The sequence below is a fragment of the Aquarana catesbeiana genome, linkage group LG06, assembly GCF_042186555.1.
Source record: "Aquarana catesbeiana isolate 2022-GZ linkage group LG06, ASM4218655v1, whole genome shotgun sequence".
In the NCBI taxonomy this organism is placed as follows: domain Eukaryota; kingdom Metazoa; phylum Chordata; class Amphibia; order Anura; family Ranidae; genus Aquarana; species Aquarana catesbeiana.
This window is the reverse complement of record NC_133329.1, coordinates 18605439-18619026: the sequence shown is the minus strand read 5'-3', so window position 1 is coordinate 18619026 and position 13588 is coordinate 18605439. Positions and strand designations below refer to the sequence as shown.

At 49.8% G+C, this 13588-nt stretch overlaps 1 pseudogene; it reads right to left on the bottom strand.

The window, feature by feature from the left end:
* LOC141148204 (guanylate-binding protein 1-like) overlaps window positions 1-13349 on the bottom strand; it is a 74716-nt pseudogene extending 61367 nt beyond the window's left edge.
* Window positions 13350-13588: the final 239 nt, after the last annotated feature.

The window sequence follows — 13588 nt, the reverse complement described above, 5'->3', positions numbered from 1 at the left end:
ACTGCATTGTAATCAGGGCACTGATGAGGTGGCACTGAAAGGCAGCACAGATTGGCCTCACTGATAGACACAGACTGGTGTCACTGATGGGCGCAGACTGGTGTCACTGATGGGCACAGACTGGTGTCACTGATGGGCAGAGACTGGTGTCACTGATGGGCACTGCATTGTAATCAGGGCACTGATGAGGTGGCACTGAAAGGCAGCACAGATTGGCCTCACTGATAGACACAGACTGGTGTCACTGATGGGCACAGACTGGCGTCACTGATGGGCACAGACTGTTGTCACTGATGGGCACTGCATTGTAATCAGGGCACTGATGAGGTGGCACTGAAAGGCAACACAGATTGGCCTCACTGATGGGCACAGACTGGTGTCACTGATGGGCACAGACTGGTGTCACCGATGGGCAGAGACTGGCGTCACTGATGGGCACTACATTGTAATCAGGGCACTGATGAAGTGGCACTGAAAGGCAGCACAGATTGGCCTCACTGATGGGCACAGACTGGTGTCACTGATGGGCACAGACTGGCGTCACTGATGGGCACAGATTGGTGTCAATGATGGGCAGAGACTGGCGTCACTGATAAGCACTGCATTGTAATCAGGGCACTGATGAGGTGGCACTGAAAGGCAGCACAGATTGGCCTCACTCATGGGCACAGACTGGTGTCACTGATGGGCACAGACTGGTGTCACTGATGGGAAGAGACTGGCGTCACCGATGGGCAGTGCAATGTAATCAGGGCACTGATGAGGTGGCACTGAAAGGCAGGACAGATTGGCCTCACTGATGGGCACAGACTGGTGTCACTGATGGACACAGATTGGCGTCACTGATGGGCACAGACTGGTGTCACTGATGGGCAGAGACTGGCATCACTGATGGGCACTGCATTGTAATCAGGGCACTGATGAGGTGGCACTGAAAGGCAGCACAGATTGGCCTTACTGATGGGCACAGACTGGTGTCACTAATGGGCACTGCATTGTAATCAGGGCACTGATGAGGTGGCACTGAAAGGCAGCACAGATTGGCCTCACTGATGGGCACAGACTGGTGTCACTGATGGGCACAGACTGGCATCACTGATGGGCACAGACTAGTGTCACTGATGGGCAGAGACTGGCGTCACTGATGGGCACTGCATTGTAATCAGTGCACTGATGAGCTGGCACTGAAAGGCAGCACAGATTGGCCTCACTGATGGGCACAGACTGGTGTCACTGATGGGCACAGACTGGCGTCACTGATGGGCGCAGACTGGTGTCACTGATGGGCAGAGACTGGCGTCACTGATGGGCACTGCATTGTAATCAGGGCACTGATGAGGTGGCAGCACAGATTGGCCTCACTGATGGGCACAGATTGACCTCACTGATGGGCACAGACTGGTGTCACTGATGGGCACAGACTGGCGTCACTGATGGGCACAGACTGGTGTCACTGATGGGCACAGACTGGCATCACTGATGGGCACTGCATTGTAATCAGGGAACTGATGAGGTGGCACTGAAAGGCAGCACAGATTGGCCTCACTGATGGGCACAGACTGGTGTCACTGATGGGCAAAGAGTGGCCTCACTGATGGGCACAGACTGGTGTCACTGATGGGCAGAGACTAGCGTCACTGATGGGCACTGCATTGTAATCAGGGCACTGATGAGGTGGCACTGAAAGGCAGCACAGATTGGCCTCACTGATGGGCACAGACTGGTGTCACTGATGGGCACAGACTGGCGTCACTGATGGGCGCAGACTGGTGTCACTGATGGGCAGAGACTGGCGTCACTGATGGGCACTGCATTGTAATCAGGGCACTGATGAGGTGGCAGCACAGATTGGCCTCACTGATGGGCACAGATTGGCCTCACTGATGGGCACAGACTGGTGTCACTGATGGGCACAGACTGGCGTCACTGATGGGCACAGACTGGTGTCACTGATGGGCACAGACTGGCATCACTGATGGGCACTGCATTGTAATCAGGGAACTGATGAGGTGGCACTGAAAGGCAGCACAGATTGGCCTCACTGATGGGCACAGACTGGTGTCACTGATGGGCAAAGAGTGGCCTCACTGATGGGCACAGACTGGTGTCACTGATGGGCAGAGACTACCGTCACTGATGGGCACTGCATTGTAATCAGGCACTGATGAGGTGGCACTGAAAGGCAGCACAGATTGGCCTTACTGATGGGCACAGACTGGCGTCACTGATGGGCACAGACTGGTGTCACTGATGGGCAGAGACTGGCATCACCGATGGGCACTGCATTGTAATCAGGGCACTGATGAGGTGGCAGCACAGATTGGCCTCACTGATGGGCACAGACTGGTGTCATTGATGGGCATAGACTGGCATCACTGATGGGCACTGCATTGTAATCAGGGCACAGATGAGGTGGCACTGAAAGGCAGCACAGATTGGCCTCACTGATGGGCACAGACTGGTGTCACTAATGGGCACTGTATTTTAATCATGGCACTGATGAGGTGGCACTGAAAGGCAGCACAGATTGGCCTCACTGATGGGCACAGACTGGTGTCACTAATGGGCACTGCATTGTAATCAGGGCACTGATGACGTGGCACTGAAAGGCAGCACAGATTGGCCTCACTGATGGGCACAGACTGGTGTCACTGATGGGCACAGACTGGTGTCACTGATGGGCACAGACTGGTGTCACTGATGGGCACAGACTGGCGTCACTGATGGGCAGAGACTGGTGTCACTGATGGGCAGAGACTGGCGTCACTGATGGGCACTGCATTGTAATCAGGGCACTGATGAGGTGGCAGCACAGATTGACCTCACTGATGGGCACAGATTGGCCTCACTGATGGGCACAGACTGGTGTCACTGATGGGCACAAACTGGCGTCACTGATGGGCACAGACTGGTGTCACTGATGGGCACAGACTGGCATCACTGATGGGCACTGCATTGTAATCAGGGAACTGATGAGGTGGCACTGAAAGGCAGCACAGATTGGCCTCACTGATGGGCACAGACTGGTGTCACTGATGGGCAAAGAGTGGCCTCACTGATGCGCACAGACTGGTGTCACTGATGGGCAGAGACTAGCGTCACTGATGGGCACTGCATTGTAATCAGGGCACTGATGAGGTGGCACTGAAAGGTAGCACAGATTGGCCTCACTGATGTGCACAGACTGGTGTCACTGATGGGCACAGACTGGCGTCACTGATGGGCGCAGACTGGTGTCACTGATGGGCCGAGACTGGCGTCACTGATGGGCACTGCATTGTAATCAGGGCACTGATGAGGTGGCAGCACAGATTGGCCTCACTGATGGGCACAGATTGGCCTCACTGATGGGCACAGACTGGTGTCACTGATGGGCACAGACTGGCGTCACTGATGGGCACAGACTGGTGTCACTGATGGGCACAGACTGGCATCACTGATGGGCACTGCATTGTAATCAGGGAACTGATGAGGTGGCACTGAAAGGCAGCACAGATTGGCCTCACTGATGGGGAGGATAGGATGGGAGGATGGGCACAGGCTGGTGTCACTGATGGACACAGACTGGCGTCACTGATGGGCGCAGACTGGTGTCACTGATGGGCACAGACTGGCGTCACTGATGGGCACTTCATTGTAATCAGGGCACTGATGAGGTGGCACTGAAAGGCAGCACAGATTGGCCTCACTGATAGACACAGACTGGTGTCACTGATGGGCACAGACTGGCGTCACTGATGGGCACAGACTGGTGTCACTGATGGGCAGAGACTGGCGTCACTGATGGGCACTGCATTGTAATCAGGGCACTGATGAGGTGGCAGCACAGATTGGCCTCACTGATGGGCACAGACTGTTGTCACTGATGGGCACTGCATTGTAATCAGGGCACTGATGAGGTGGCACTGAAAGGCAGCACAGATTGGCCTCACTGATGGGCACAGACTGGTGTCACTGATGGGCACTGCATTGTAATCAGGGCACTGATGAGGTGGCACTGAATGGCAGCACAGATTGGGCACAGACTGGTGTCACTGATGGGCACAGACTGGTGTCACTGATGGGCAGAGACTGGCGTCACTGATGGGCACTACATTGTAATCAGGGCACTGATGAAGTGGCACTGAAAGGCAGCACAGATTGGCCTCACTGATGGGCACAGACTGGTGTCACTGATGGGCACAGACTGGCGTCACTGATGGGCACATATTGGTGTCAATGATGGGCAGAGACTGGCGTCACTGATAAGCACTGCATTGTAATCAGGGCACTGATGAGGTGGCACTGAAAGGCAGCACAGATTGGCCTCACTGATGGGCACAGACTGGTGTCACTGATGGGCACAGACTGGTGTCACTGATGGGAAGAGACTGGCGTAACCGATGGGCAGTGCAATGTAATCAGGGCACTGATGAGGTGGCACTGAAAGGCAGGACAGATTGGCCTCACTGATGGGCACAGACTGGTGTCACTGATGGACACAGATTGGCGTCACTGATGGGCACAGACTGGTGTCACTGATGGGCAGAGACTGGCATCACTGATGGGCACTGCATTGTAATCAGGGCACTGATGAGGTGGCACTGAAAGGCAGCACAGATTGGCCTTACTGATGGGCACAGACTGGTGTCACTAATGGGCACTGCATTGTAATCAGGGCACTGATGAGGTGGCACTGAAAGGCAGCACAGATTGGCCTCACTGATGTGCACAGACTGGTGTCACTAATGGGCACTGCATTGTAATCAGGGCACTGATAAGGTGGCACTGAAAGGCAGCACAGATTGGCCTCACTGATGGGCACAGACTGGTGTCACTGATGGGCACAGACTGGCATCACTGATGGGCACAGACTAGTGTCACTGATGGGCAGAGACTGGCGTCACTGTTAGGCACTGCATTGTAATCAGGGCACTGATGAGGTGGCACTGAAAGGCAGCACAGATTGGCCTCACTGATGGGCACAGACTGGTGTCACTGATGGGCACAGACTGGCGTCGCTGATGGGCGCAGACTGGTGTCACTGATGGGCAGAGACTGGCGTCACTGATGGGCACTGCATTGTAATCAGGGCACTGATGAGGTGGCAGCACAGATTGGCCTCACTGATGGGCACAGATTGACCTCACTGATGGGCACAGACTGGTGTCACTGATGGGCACAGACTGGCGTCACTGATGGGCACAGACTGGTGTCACTGATGGGCACAGACTGGCATCACTGATGGGCACTGCATTGTAATCAGGGAACTGATGAGGTGGCACTGAAAGGCAGCACAGATTGGCCTCACTGATGGGCACAGACTGGTGTCACTGATGGGCAAAGAGTGGCCTCACTGATGGGCACAGACTGGTGTCACTGATGGGCAGAGACTAGCATCACTGATGGGCACTGCATTGTAATCAGGGCACTGATGAGGTGGCACTGAAAGGCAGCACAGATTGGCCTCACTGATGGGCACAGACTGGTGTCACTGATGGGCACAGACTGGCGTCACTGATGGGCGCAGACTGGTGTCATTGATGGGCAGAGACTGGCGTCACTGATGGGCACTGCATTGTAATCAGGGCACTGATGAGGTGGCAGCACAGATTGGCCTCACTGATGGGCACAGATTGGCCTCACTGATGGGCACAGACTGGTGTCACTGATGGGCACAGACTGGCGTCACTGATGGGCACAGACTGGTGTCACTGATGGGCACAGACTGGTGTCACTGATGGGCACTGCATTGTAATCAGGGAACTGATGAGGTGGCACTGAAAGGCAGCACAGATTGGCCTCACTGATGGGCACAGACTGGTGTCACTGATGGGCAAAGAGTGGCCTCACTGATGGGCACAGACTGGTGTCACTGATGGGCAGAGACTACCGTCACTGATGGGCACTGCATTGTAATCAGGGCACTGATGAGGTGGCACTGAAAGGCAGCACAGATTGGCCTTACTGATGGGCACAGACTGGCGTCACTGATGGGCACAGACTGGTGTCACTGATGGGCAGAGACTGGCATCACTGATGGGCACTGCATTGTAATCAGGGCACTGAGGTGGCAGCACAGATTGGCCTCACTGATGGGCACAGACTGGTGTCATTGATGGGCATAGACTGGCATCACTGATGGGCACTGCATTGTAATCAGGGCACAGATGAGGTGGCACTGAAAGGCAGCACAGATTGGCCTCACTGATGGGCACAGACTGGTGTCACTAATGGGCACTGTATTTTAATCATGGCACTGATGAGGTGGCACTGAAAGGCAGCACAGATTGGCCTCACTGATGGGCACAGACTGGCGTCACTAATGGGCACTGCATTGTAATCAGGGCACTGATGACGTGGCACTGAAAGGCAGCACAGATTGGCCTCACTGATGGGCACAGACTGGTGTCACTGATGGGCACAGACTGGCATCACTGATGGGCACAGTCTAGTGTCACTGATGGGCAGAGACTGGCGTCACTGATGGGCAGAGACTGGCGTCACTGATGGGCACTGCACTGTAATCAGGGCACTGATGAGGTGGCACTGAAAGGCAGCACAGATTGGCCTCACTGATGGGCACAGACTGGTGTCACTGATGGGCACAGACTGGCATCACTGATGGGCGCAGACTGGTGTCACTGATGGGCAGAGACTGGCGTCACTGATGGGCACTGCATTGTAATCAGGTCACTGATGAGGTGGCAGCACAGATTGGCCTCACTGATGAGCACAGATTGGCCTCACTGATGGGCACAGATTGGCCTCACTGATGAGCACAGACTGGCGTCACTGATGGTCACAGACTGGCGTCACTGATGGGCACAGACTGGTGTCACTGATGGACACAGACTGGCGTAACTGATGGGCACTGCATTGTAATTAGGGCACTGATGAGGTGGCACTTTTAAGGCAGCACAGATTGGCCTCACTGATGGGCACAGACTGGTGTCACTGATGGGCACAGAGTGGCCTCACTGATGGGCACAGACTGGTGTCACTGATGGGCAGAGACTGGCATCACTGATTGGCACTGCATTGTAATCAGGGCACTGATGAGGTGGCACTGAAAGGCAGCACAGATTGGCCTCACTGATGGGCACAGACTGGCGTCACTGATGGGCACAGACTGGCGTCACTGATGGGCACAGCATTGTAATCAGGGCACTGATGATTACCTTTTCACATCTTCCCTGTGAGGAGACGCAGGTGATTTTACTCTCCTCACTTCACACTCTGTCTCTCTGTCAGTGTGAGGTGAGGATAGCTGATAAACGGCACTTCTGTATTTACATTTCAATCAGCTGTGATTGAACACAACCGTTCACACGGGCAAAAGAACTGCGGCCGCTCTTTGCCGAGATCGCGGTCGCGCCGCGTCCCAGGAACATCGTGGCTAAGCTGGGCGATGACATATGACGTCATCCCAGAATGAGAGCCGCATCACTCCGCTGTCATTTGGCGGTGGGCGGGCGGCAAGTAGTTAAGCAGGGTGACTGGTCTCGTCTCCGCCCCCTCCTGTAGTTCTCTGCAGGCAGCCTGTAGTGGGTGGAGCCTTCTGGGTCCCTCCCACGACTCTGCTCACTGCATGAATTATAAGCAGCACAGGGATTATGTCACTGCTACTTTTAGAAGGAAATAGCTGGGTTTTAAAGACATTTGGTGCACACCACGGCTATTTATTTAGGATGTGATTACTGAAAAATATATTTATAAATAAAAGTTTTCATGCCTAGATTTCAGATTTGAGCTTCCAAAAAAATGTTTCCCCCATATCAGACTGTAGACCCTCATCGCCATGTGTTGGCGAGAAACCGAGGTGACAAATATACAGCTTTCACAGGGCTTAAAAAAAGGCAAAGAGGATAATGGATTCTGAAGCATTAGAGTCATGAAATGAAGGTTGCTATAAAGTTACAATGTTACATGATGATGAAGGCTTTTAGATACTGGAAGATCCGCTTTAAGAAAAATTGTAAAATAAGCTGCTTTCATATTGCAGTGCAGCCGCATGCACAGTGCAGCGCTTCTAAAATGCAGTATACGTTTTAAAAAATATGCTAGGGCATTTGAAATGCATTGCATTGCATCGGCGGGAATAGCCGGTTGTTAAGGACGTTGTCTGGTGCTGACTCCTTAACAACTGGCTATTCATTGGTTGCTAAGGACACGGCAGTTGGCTTCTGAGGAACTGGAACGTGCCAGCGTCCTTATCAACCAGTGTTGTCTCGCCCTCATTGCTCAGCATGCTTCAGCTCTTCTTGTGCAGGAGCAATGCTACCACCGGAAGGAGAGGGATGTGAGGAGACAGTGGGCGGGGCAGCTTGGAGCGGAATGTGAGGGGAGGAGAGGGGGGGGCAACCGGACTGGAGGAGCTGGATGGCAAGATCGCAGAACTCTCATGCTATCCTGGTGGGGGAGGAGGGGAGTGCAGGGGAATTATTTACCTATCAGCTGGATGTTAAGGAAGCCGGCATGTGTCGGTTCTTTGACCACTTCAATACCAGGCACTTTCCACCCTTCCTGCCCAGACCAATTTTCAGCGCTTTCGCTTTTTAAATGACAATTGCGCGGTCATACAACACTGTACACAAACAACATTTTTATCATTTTGTTCCCAGAAATAGAGATTTCTTTTGGTGGTATTTGATCACCTCTGCGGTTTTTATTTTTTGCTAAACAAATAAAAAACAAAGACCGAAATTGTTTTGAAAAAAACGTTTTTTTGGTTTCTGTTATAAAATATTGTAAATAAATATGTTTTCTCCTTCACTGATGGGCACTGATAAGGCGGCACTGATGAGGTGGCACCAATGAGGTGGCACTGATGATGGGCACTAATATGCAGCACTGATCAGCATTAATATGAGTGCCCATAAGTGCCATCTAGGTGGCACTGATGGGCACTGAAAGGCCGCACTGATGGGTACTTATATGTGGCACTGATAGGCGGCACTGATGGGCACTGATTGGCATCTACAATGAGCACTGTTTGGCATCATTTATGGACATTAATTAGCATCCCCGGTGGTCATGGGTGGGCATCATTGGTGGGCATACCTGGTGGGCATGGGTGGGCATTAGGGTTGCCACATCATCCCTTTAATCCAGGACACATATTAATTACACAGGTTCTGTGGCTGATTAAGGTGGTAATTAAACTCACTTGGTCTGCATTAAATCAGCCTCAGAACCTGTGTAATTAATGTGTGTCCTGGATTAAAGGGATGATGTGGCAATCCTAGTGGGCATACCTGGTGGTCATGGGTGATTGGGCACAGTTGATCACGTGGTAAGGACCATCCGTCAAAGGCTCTTTACCTAGATCGAAGTTGTGGTGTTTCAGACTGACACACCAACACCAACAATCGCCGCTTAATCCTGCTGGATGTAATATGACACCCAGTCAGGATAATGAAACCACTTCCCGGACGTCTTTCTGTTATATGGTTGGCTGGAAGTGGTTAAAGTGATATTTAAAGTGAAGTTCCGTCGAAAAAAAAAAAAAATCAAAGTCAGCAGCTACAAACACTGCAGCTGCTGACTATTAATATAAGGACACTTACCTGTCCTGGGCGCCCGCGATGTCCTCACCCGAAGCCGACCCATCCTTCGGCTCTCGGGTTCAGGTGCCGGGATCTTCAGTAAGGGAATCAGGAAGTGAAGCCTTGAGGCTTCACAGCCTGGTTCCCTACTGCGCATGCACGTCCTCACTGGTCCCTGCTGTCTTCTGGGACCTGTGTGTCTCCGAGAAGACAGCGGGGGGGACGGAGGATGGGCCGGACATGGCATAGATACCCACAGAATCTGTGGCGATCTATCTCAGGAAGTGGAATCAAATACCTGTATTATACAGGTATCTGCCCCCCCCCCCCCCCCCGAAAGATGCCAAATGTGACACCGGAGGGGGGAGGGAATCCGAAAAGCGGAAGTTCCTTTTTTGGGTGGAACTCCGCTTTATGGCTTTTTTAAGAAAAGTAACAAACATGTTATACTTACTTGCTCAGTTGCAGTGGTTTTGCACAGAGCAGCACGGATCCTCCTCTTCTCGTTCCCCCGCCGGCGCTCCTGGCCCCTCCCTCCTGCTGAATGCCCCCCCACAGCAAGCAGCTTGCAATGGGGGCACCCAAGCAGGCTCATTCCCATTAACAGACAGAGCTGTGGCTCTGCCCTGCCCCCTGTCTCTCCTCATTGGCTCATTGCCCGTTATTAACAGAAGCAGGAGCCAATGGCTCCCACTGCTCTCTCAGCTAATGAGGAGGGAGAGTGCACAGAATACATGAAGGTAAAACAATGTGAGACTTAGAACCACTTTAACAATCAGCTATTCACTGGTTCTTAAAGGAGTTGTAAAGTCAGAAGGTGCATTCTATGCATTAAGATAAAAAAGTCTTCTGTGTGCAGACCCCCTTACATTTGCCTGAGCACCCTCTATATCATCAGCGATGTCCACAAGTGTTTTAGCCACCTGGGACTCTCCCTCCTAATTGGATGAGACACAGAAGCGGCGCCATTGGCTCCCGCTGCTCTGAAAGTCAGTTAGCCAATCAGATGAGAGAGAGGGTGGCGGGGCCGAACCGCAGCTCCGTGTCTGGACACAGGGGGCTGTGACTCGGCTCGGGTGCCCCCATAGCAAGCTGCTTGTTGTGGATGGCACTCAACAGGAGGGGAGGGACCAGGACCAGCGAAGAGGGACCCGAGAAGAGGGGGACCCGGGAGTGCTCTGTGCAAATCAATTACACAGAGTAGGTAAGTATAACATGTTTGTTATTTTAATAGAAAAAAAAAACAAGACTTTACAATCACTTTAAGGACACTGGCGGGCACTCACAACCAGCATACTTTTGACCCAAAAAAACGCACCTGAAAATAAACCCTGAGTGCGTTTTTAGTGCATTTCCCATCAAATTCAATGGAAGATGCATCTTTGGTGCACTTTTCAAAAACCTAAGATGTAGCTTGCAGAACTTTTCAAACCACAACAGCAAAAGCACATTAGTGGTTGAGCAAGGGGTCTTAAGATTTCATACAAATCAAAAGATATATATCTTTTAAAATAATATATATATATATATATATATATATATATATATATATATAAAAGAATATACAGTGGGGGCAGAAAGTGTTCAGACCCCTTAAATTTTTCACTCTTTGTTATATTGCAGCCATTTGCTAAAATCATTTAAGTTGATTTTTTTCCTCATTAATGTACACACAGCACCCCAGATTGACAGAAAAACACAGAATTGTTGACATTTTTGCAGATTTATTAAAAAAGAAAAACTGAACTATCACATGGTCCTAAGTATTCAGACCCTTTGCTCAGTATTTAGTAGAAGCTCCTTTTGATATAATACAGCCATGAGTCTTTTTGGGAAAGATGCAACAAGTTTTTCACACCTGGGTTTGGGGATCCTCTGCCATTCCTCCTTGCAGATCCTCTCCAGTTCTGTCAGGTTGGATGGTAAACGCTGGTGGACGGTCATATTGAGGTCTCTCCAGAGATGCTCAATTGGGTTTAAGTCAGGGCTCTGGCTGGGCCATTCAAGAACAGTCACGGAGTTGTTGTGAAGCCACTCCTTCGTTATTTTAGCTGTGTGCTTAGGGTCATTGTCTTGTTGGAAGGTAAACCTTCGGCCCAGTCTGAGGTCCTGAGCACTCTGGAGAAGGTTTTCATCCAGGATATCCCTGTGCTTGGCCGCATTCATCTTTCCCTCAATTGCAACCAGTCGTCCTGTCCCTGCAGCTGAAAAACATCCCCACAGCATGATGCTGCCACCACCGTGCTTCACTGTTGGGACTGTATTGGACAGGTGATGAGCAGTGCCTGGTTTTCTCCACACATACCGCTTAGAATTAAGGCCAAAAAGTTCTATCTTGGTCTCATCAGACCAGAGAATCTTATTTCTCACCATCTTGGAGTCCTTCAGGTGTTTTTTTAGCAAACTCCATGCGGTCTTTATGTGTCTTGCGCTGAGGAGAGACTTCGGTCGGGCCACTCTGCCGACTGGTGAAGGGTTGCAGTGGTGGTTGACTTTCTACAACTTTCTCCCATCTCCTGACTGCATCTCTGGAGCTCAGCCACAGTGATCTTTGGGTTCTTCTTTACCTCTCTCACCAAGGCTCTTCTCCCCCGATAGCTCAGTTTGGCCGGACGGCCAGCTCTAGGAAGGGTTCTGGTCGTCCCAAATGTCTTCCATTTAAGGATTATGGAGGCCACTGTGCTCTTAGGAACCTTAAGTGCAGCAGAAATTTTTTTGTAACCTTTGCCAGATCTGTGCCTTGCCGCAATTCTGTCTCTGAGCTCTTCAGGCAGTTCCTTTGACCTCATGATTCTCATTTGCTCTGACATGCACTGTGAGCTGTAAGGTCTTATATAGACAGGTGTGTGGCTTTCCTAATCAAGTCCACTCAGTATAATCAAACACAGCTGGACTCAAATGAAGGTGTAGAACCATCTCAAGGATGATCAGAAGAAATGGACAGCACCTGAGTTAAATATATGAGTGTCACAGCAAAGGGTCTGAATACTTAGGACCATGTGATATTTCAGTTTTTCTTTTTTAATAAATCTGCAAAAATGTCAACAATTCTGTGTTTTTCTGTCAATATGGGGTGCTGTGTGTACAATATGGGGTGCTGTGTGTACATTAATGAGGAAAAAATGAACTTAAATGATTTTAGCAAATGGCTGCAATATAACAAAGAGTGAAAAATTTAAGGGGGTCTGAATACTTTCCGCCCCCACTGTATATAGCTATATATATATATATATATATACACACATACACATAAATAAAAAATAAATAAACAAATAAGTAAAATGTACTTTTTAAAAATACTTTTAACTGTCATAAATACTGTAATATGGAATTATTGCAAAATCATATTAAAAAAGATATAAAAAATATTGATATTGAAAAATAACTGACAACAATATGGCTCATTCCCCTCCTATGACAGGTGGTCTGGGGGGTACTTACATCAATTCAGGGGAGTCTCTCTTGAGCATCTGTTGGACTGCAGACTATGTCTTTGGCTTTACAGTGATCTGCTTTTCTTCTTGTAGGTCTGTGAGAGGTGTCCCTCTGCCTCATACCTCATAGATCTGACTTTACCTCTTCTGTGCTCCAAGGTGGTCACATTTTCCTAGGCTACATCTGCATTGCTCAGAGCTGATTTTCCCATCTGAAACATTTTAAGTGACCTTTCTCAGAAACTGAAATGAAAGTGGAAGTAGAGAACGCATTCCTTGCCCAGAGAGAACCGCGCCTGGTGTGACTATCCCTAGAAAAACAATTATACCTCTCTTATTGACAAGGTGCCAAAAGTCATAATCCAGTTTTGCTTTGAACCCTTTAAATATTAAACTAAATTTAAAAAAAAAATATTATTCCAGATAACATGGGGAAGTTTGGAATTTCTGTAACATTGTTAGGATTAAAATTTTATTCTATTTTATTTATATCTAAACTCCAGGCAGATTTAATATAATTCAGTTCTGTTATCATTAATAAATCATAAAATGTAATTAATCTAATATTAAATAATCTATTATTATTTAATTTATTTCATGATAATAATCATGAAATTATATATATCT